We start from the raw sequence: 6,610 nt of genomic DNA on the forward strand, positions 1-6,610 counted from the left end.
CATACCCATAAAGTAACACATGTCAGATTTGAAAAGTGTCCACAAGGCCAAAACAGGCTGTGTCCTGAAGGTGTTAAAGAAAGCCTGGTCTACATCACAAAGAGAGAGAGAGCTGCTGCCGAGCTGTGTGAGGACTGTCGAGCTTCAAGCGTACAATAGCACTTACATTGGACTGGAGTCTGTGGTCCTAGAGGGTGTTGCAAGTGATGGTCAGGGTCTTACCCTTGATTGTGTGCGAGAGTTGTGTGAGCAGTGGTGGGTACAGCAGGAGCCTTTCCACGAGTCAGCAAACATGCAAACAGTGAACCTGTTGTGGCCTACTAGGCTTTACATTGCTAGAACAACCCCTGTATCAGGGAGGGGTGCACTTCTTCCTGTCTGCAACAGCAGGCGAGCCATAATCTGCCCTCCTGAATTGTGTTAAAGACTGTGCCTCTCTTATTGAGTAGCACTGTTGTTGCTTTTTTGATGTTGTGGCCGGTTGTGCAGAGAGTATAGTAAAGTTTGCATTTGCAACAAATCTCCCGCACATTCCATCTTTGCCGCAACTCACCTGTATTGGACCTTACACAGCACCTGTCATCGGCCACATGTATTATGGAGATCCAAATGAGAAATAAATACCAGTAGATTGAAATGTAAAAGGCATTGGGTTATATTAATTAGATGAAATGTGGCAGAAATATGTTAGAAACATGGTGCAAGTGTTATAAAATATAATTATGAAAGACTGAAATATATGAAGAATTGAAGGAAAATAAGTGGTTTGGCTAAATAACAAGGTAATAGTTGCACTATGTTTGATATGAACCTGTGTTATATTTGCATCTTACAATTAAGAGAATTGTCTAGCACACCATGAATTTTGCCATGTAATATATGTGACATAATGCGTACCTATTTAAATGGCGTGCTTGGATTGCATGTTGTTCTTAATACACTGTTTGATGTGTGCCTTAACGAGAGAACATATATACTTTTTTTAAGATTTTGCTATCTTAATCTATTTATTTATGTATTTATTCTTTGTTTGTTTTTCTGCCAAAACGGAACTTTAATGATGTCTTCACTTTTACAAACATCAAAAACAAATTATGAAATCCAGTCCCTAGATACCTTTCTTTTCATGCACTCATGTCCCAGGCTGCCAGCTATTCATTTATTTTAAGCCCAAATAGTAGGAGACATTAGTTGCTTCATCCATCCACCCAATTAACTATACAGAACTTTCCAGAATTCCTTATTTTTTAATAGCATTGACTGGTGACCTTATAGGCTACAAATCAGAGATAGAGTATATTCACTCACGGCAGATTTGTTGTAAAAATGTCAATGCATCACAATGGGGTTATTTCTGAAGTATATGCAGGAATTTCTGCAAGACCTGTTGACAGGAATAGTACATTCACAGAAATTGAAGGAACACATTTGTTTGTGCATGTGAACATACCCTGTCTAGAGCAGCCTTGATGGACAAAAAACGATACCCATTAGTATTTCATACTCTTTAGATATAGGATCAGTAAAGCGTGTCTTTGATCAGTAAAAGGTATTGGAAGGGAGGCTTTTCTCACTGTGATTGACTACCACGGAGACCTGAGAAAGTGAGTGGAAGGACCCCCTGTGTATATGGGTGGCAAAGAAATCACTTACCTAAAAGATGAAGTGCTTGACATTGGTATATGCCAGGCAGCTTCTTTCTGTCCCATAAACAGGGAAGCTTTTTAGCAAAAAATAACTTACAGTACAAGAAAAACAGTGCATGCAATTCCTTAAGATAAGGATCCGGAAGTACAGTCAAACGTTCTCTTTTTTTTTTTTTGCTAAGAGGAACCCATTAAAGGGAACCTGTCACTGGCATTTCACCTATTTCGCCAGCAATACCTGGTAGAAGTTGGTTACATTTTTTTTTTATGTAACCTATAATTACCTTCTAAGTCGGCTCCTTACATTTAGTATTCACTTTTTTAGTGTTCCCGTGCCATATGCTAATGAGCATAAAAGAGTCATATCTTCATTTGAAAAGAGTCATATCTTCATTTCTCAAGCATTTCCGAGTTTACCTCGCCTCCTTACTTTTGATTGACAGCTCCTCCCCTCCCCCCAGCACACGCAAAATCCCGCACTTGTGCATTGATGGCACACCATAGCGGCACATGCGCAATAACTAGATTTAAGGCCCGGACAAAGCAGCGAAGGGTGTTGGACCATACAAGACGGACGTGTGCGCGCTATCTCAGACGAGATTTCGACATTCAGGACAGGCCAGTTTTCGGCGGTGGGTGGGCATAAAAAGAGGAATGAATTATTACTGCCGGATTATTACCATAAAAGGCACAAAATGTTTGCAGACCGTTATTTACGGTCTGAGGAGGAGTTTAGGAGAAGGGATAACGGCAATAAACTTTTGACAGCACCGGCCAGCGAGGGGTGAAATAGGTGAAATGTTGGTGACAGGTTCCCTTTAAAAGTAAATATGTCCTTATCAGCATCAATACCCATCATAACATCTCACATCCTCTCTGTATATCTGCTCATATGATTTGAAAATATAGACAGAATATATTTGGAGATATTTGCCATTCTGCATCAAAAGATTTTGCTTTCTCATTGATCATCGACAAACTCAATAGGTTATCTAAGAACAAACATAATGTACAGCGAATGCTTATGAAAGTCACTTGATTTTGTAAAACAAAAAAGAAAGATGCTTCCAACATTTAATTTTCTATTTTAGGGATTCTTTTCTACAGTTATACGGTCAATTCTAATTTTGTAACACTAGGCTAAAATATCATGATTTGTAGATAATAACTACACGTGTGTAAATATATAACACAAATTATATATATTCTATTTTTTTTATTACTACTCATATATTCTACATTCAATATAAAGGAGTACAAAAATGGTCATTTAATGGTCTTGAAGAGAAAAAGTCCTACAATATATAACACAAGATATTCCTTTCACTCCACTTGACCAATATAACATAGCAATCCGTATTTAGCATAATTGATTATTGTCGATCTGATTCATTCTCGTATTCACTACTGTAACTCATTACTAATCGGTCTAACGCTCACTAACCTTCCCCCTCTACAACCTATTCTTAATGCAGCAGCCAGGCTCATCTTTCTGACCAACCGCTACACCACTGCCTCTACCCTGCGCCAGTCACTGCACTGGGTGCCCATTACATACAATACAATTTAAACATATTACTCTTACCAACAAAGCTCTACACAGTACTTTACCTCCTTATATCTCCTCCCTTATTTCTGTCTACCACCCTACTCACGCTCTACGTTCTGCCAATGATCTAAGATTAACATACTAAATAATCCGAACCTCCTAATCTAGTCTCCAAGATTGCGCTATCCCGAACAATCATATTCGTTTCCAACATTCACAGTTTTAAAGGAACAGTGTCATCAGAAATTATTTTTTTATATGTTAAAGATGTTAGTGCTTTATTAAAAACGTTTACATTCATTTGTGTGTTTGTGTTTTACTTTTTCTTATTTTTACACTTTTTCTTCCCTATGGGGGCTGCCATTTTTTGTTCCATTTCTGTGTGTGTCGATTAACGACACATACAGACATGGAATACGGCAGCCACAGTCCCATAGGGACTGCGAACGGCTCCCGTCCCATTGACTGCAGTGTACGGCGTCTGTGTGGGAACTGCGCATGCGCCGCTCCCACACAGTCCTATTCGAAATTGGCGCCGTCCGGCGCCATTTTCCTGTGGACCGGAAGTCGCGGCCGGACAGTAATATTACTACTTCCGGTCGCGGCTTCCGGATTTGTGCTTCCGGACACATCTTTTTAGATAGTCCTATCACATTCCCTAATCTGACTCCTTTCCTTTACTACCCCCTTCATTATTACATTAGACTTTAGAACCTGACCTCTTCATTTTACAGTATCCCCCACACTCCTTGCACCCTAATCTACTTCATGTCTGTCATACACAGATACTGGCTGGTGACCGGCTCATGCAGCTTTAGGTATACTCCATGTTTATATAAGATAGTTGGACCCTTGTACAAAACATTCACTTTTTACATTTTGTCTTTCCCTTATTTCCTCCTAGATTGTAAGCTCTTGTGAATCAGGGTCCTCACTCCTCTTGTTTGAATTGTAAATTAGTTTTGTCACTATGTAATGTCTGATATTGTCTGAATTGTAAAGTTCTGTGGAATATGTTGGCGCTATATAAATTAAGAATATTATTCTTATTATTGATCATGTTTGGAATTATTAGAATATTTTATAACGAGATACAAATTAGTGGCTTTTGTCAAATTTCTGAATGACCTTATATGTTGTCTAAGGTGAGTTTCTCATCAGCATCATTCATGTCATGTTATCAACAATTCATTAAAGATTTGCTGAACAGACACTTTAATTGTAGCTGACAGTCCTTGAAAAACAGTAAAACACCGGTGACACTGCTTACTGCAACTGAATAATAATAGTACTGCTGTACAAGCTGGGCATGTTTATTAGATAAAATGATCATAATTCCTTAATATTGATTTTTGTGCTCACTTCATAAATAATCTGATTTACTGGTTATTTTTTGTTATTATATCTTCTGTTCTATATTTATTAACATTGATACTCACATGTGTTTGGCCCAGTTCACACAAAGTTTTTTGGTGCTGATTTTGAAGCGGAAACCGCGTCGGAAGCAGCTCCAAAAAAACATCCCAAAACTTCTTCCATTGATTTCAATTGGAGGTAGAGGCGTTTATCCCAAGCATTTTTCTCTGCCTGTGGAAAAAAAAGCATCATGCCCAGTGGTTTCCACCTCTGTACCTCCATTAAAATCTATGGGAGGCAGAAAAGAAACACATTGTTCGTTTGGGGCATTTTTAGAGGCAGGTTTTGGTTTGGTTTTTGTATTTACTTAATTGAAAAAAAGCCCTAAAAAAAGTGTCAAAATATGTCTAAAAAAACTCTTGCATTTGAAAATCTGCCTAAAAAAATCCAGAAGGAATTTTGAGGTACATTTTTGGGCTTGGTAAAAAATGCAGTGTGCACATCCCCTTTAAAGGGATTTTCGCGTGAGAGACATTTATGACATATCCAAAGGATATGTCATAAATGGCAGATTATGCGAGTCCCACCTCTGGGACCCGCACCTATCTCTAGAACGGGGCCCCCTAAACCCTGTTCTGCCGCTCCGTGTTGCGGCAGAAGCACGTGAATTCTGACCATGAATTGGAAGACAGCATAGCTAGATGAGCTTATGCTGTTTTCGTAAGACCCATAGAACTGAACTGTGCTACGCTGTTTTCGTAACTCCCCACCATATAACCAGGACGTGGCTAGGAGGCAGCATGAGCAGAAAAAGATAGAACGGGGTTTAGGTGGGACCTGCACCTATTTGATATTTATGACATATCCTGTAGATATGTCATAAATGTCCCTCATGGGAAAACCCCTTTAAGTCATGATTATTATATGATTAAGTATATATATTTATTTTTGTTACCCTTTTTTTTTTACTGCTCCAATGCATCTGAGAATAAATTCAAAAAAGTCTTATATAAAAAAACACCCTATGCCATGCCATTAAATTAATATAGATTCCCTGAGCCTGCCCTTTACTACTGTATATAATATACCCTCGACACTGCCCCGCACACAGTACAATGCCCCCATAGCTGCCCCCACACAGTGTAATGGCTCCATACAGCCCCAATAGTGCCTAATAACAATAATAAAATACATACTCACATAACTTCCCTCTGCTCCTGTGTAGCTTGGCAGATATTTTCAGATTCCGCTGGACTTCTACCATATACCAGCATTTCAGGCATTCTATTGGTCCACAGTGCCCTCAATGCCCACCCCATTAAAAAAATTGCTTCATTGCCCGCCCCATTTTCTGCTTGTTTAGCGTCAATGTTCACACGCCCCGCAAGCGGACAGTGCCCAGGCCCAATGGTATAAACACGCATGATATACAGAGTTGATGGGGGGCTGTTATATACAGGGATGTGGAGTTATATACAGAGATGAAGGGGTCCCTGTATATAACTCCCATCATCCCTGTATATAACCCCTATCATCCCTGTATATACCAGTCAGCCATCATACCTGTATGTAACCCTCATCATTCCTGCATACAAGGTTGATGGAGTAATATACAGGGATGATGGGGGTTATATACAGGCATGATGGGGTTATATACAGGAATGATGGCTGGTATATACAGGGATGATGGGGTAATATACAGGAACCCATCATTCCTGTGCATACCAACCCGTCATCCTCCCTGTATATTACCCCATCAACCCTGTCTATAACCCGCATCATCCATGTATATACAATTGGGAAGGGCACTGTCTGCTCGCTGTGGCGTGCGGACATTGAGGCTAAACAAGAAGTAAATAGGGCGGGCATTGAGGCGGATAAAAAAGAAAATGTGGCACGCATTGAGGACACCGTGGACCAATAGGATGCCTGAAACTCCAGTATATGCTGAAAGTCCATTGGACTCACAGCTCGGCAGACAGGCGCCAGGCAGTGACGTCATTGTGCCTGTCTGCGCCAAGCCATGAGCGACTGGTGTTACACTGCGAATAGTAGAGCA

This window comes from Rhinoderma darwinii, chromosome 5 (genome assembly GCF_050947455.1).
Source record: "Rhinoderma darwinii isolate aRhiDar2 chromosome 5, aRhiDar2.hap1, whole genome shotgun sequence".
In the NCBI taxonomy this organism is placed as follows: domain Eukaryota; kingdom Metazoa; phylum Chordata; class Amphibia; order Anura; family Rhinodermatidae; genus Rhinoderma; species Rhinoderma darwinii.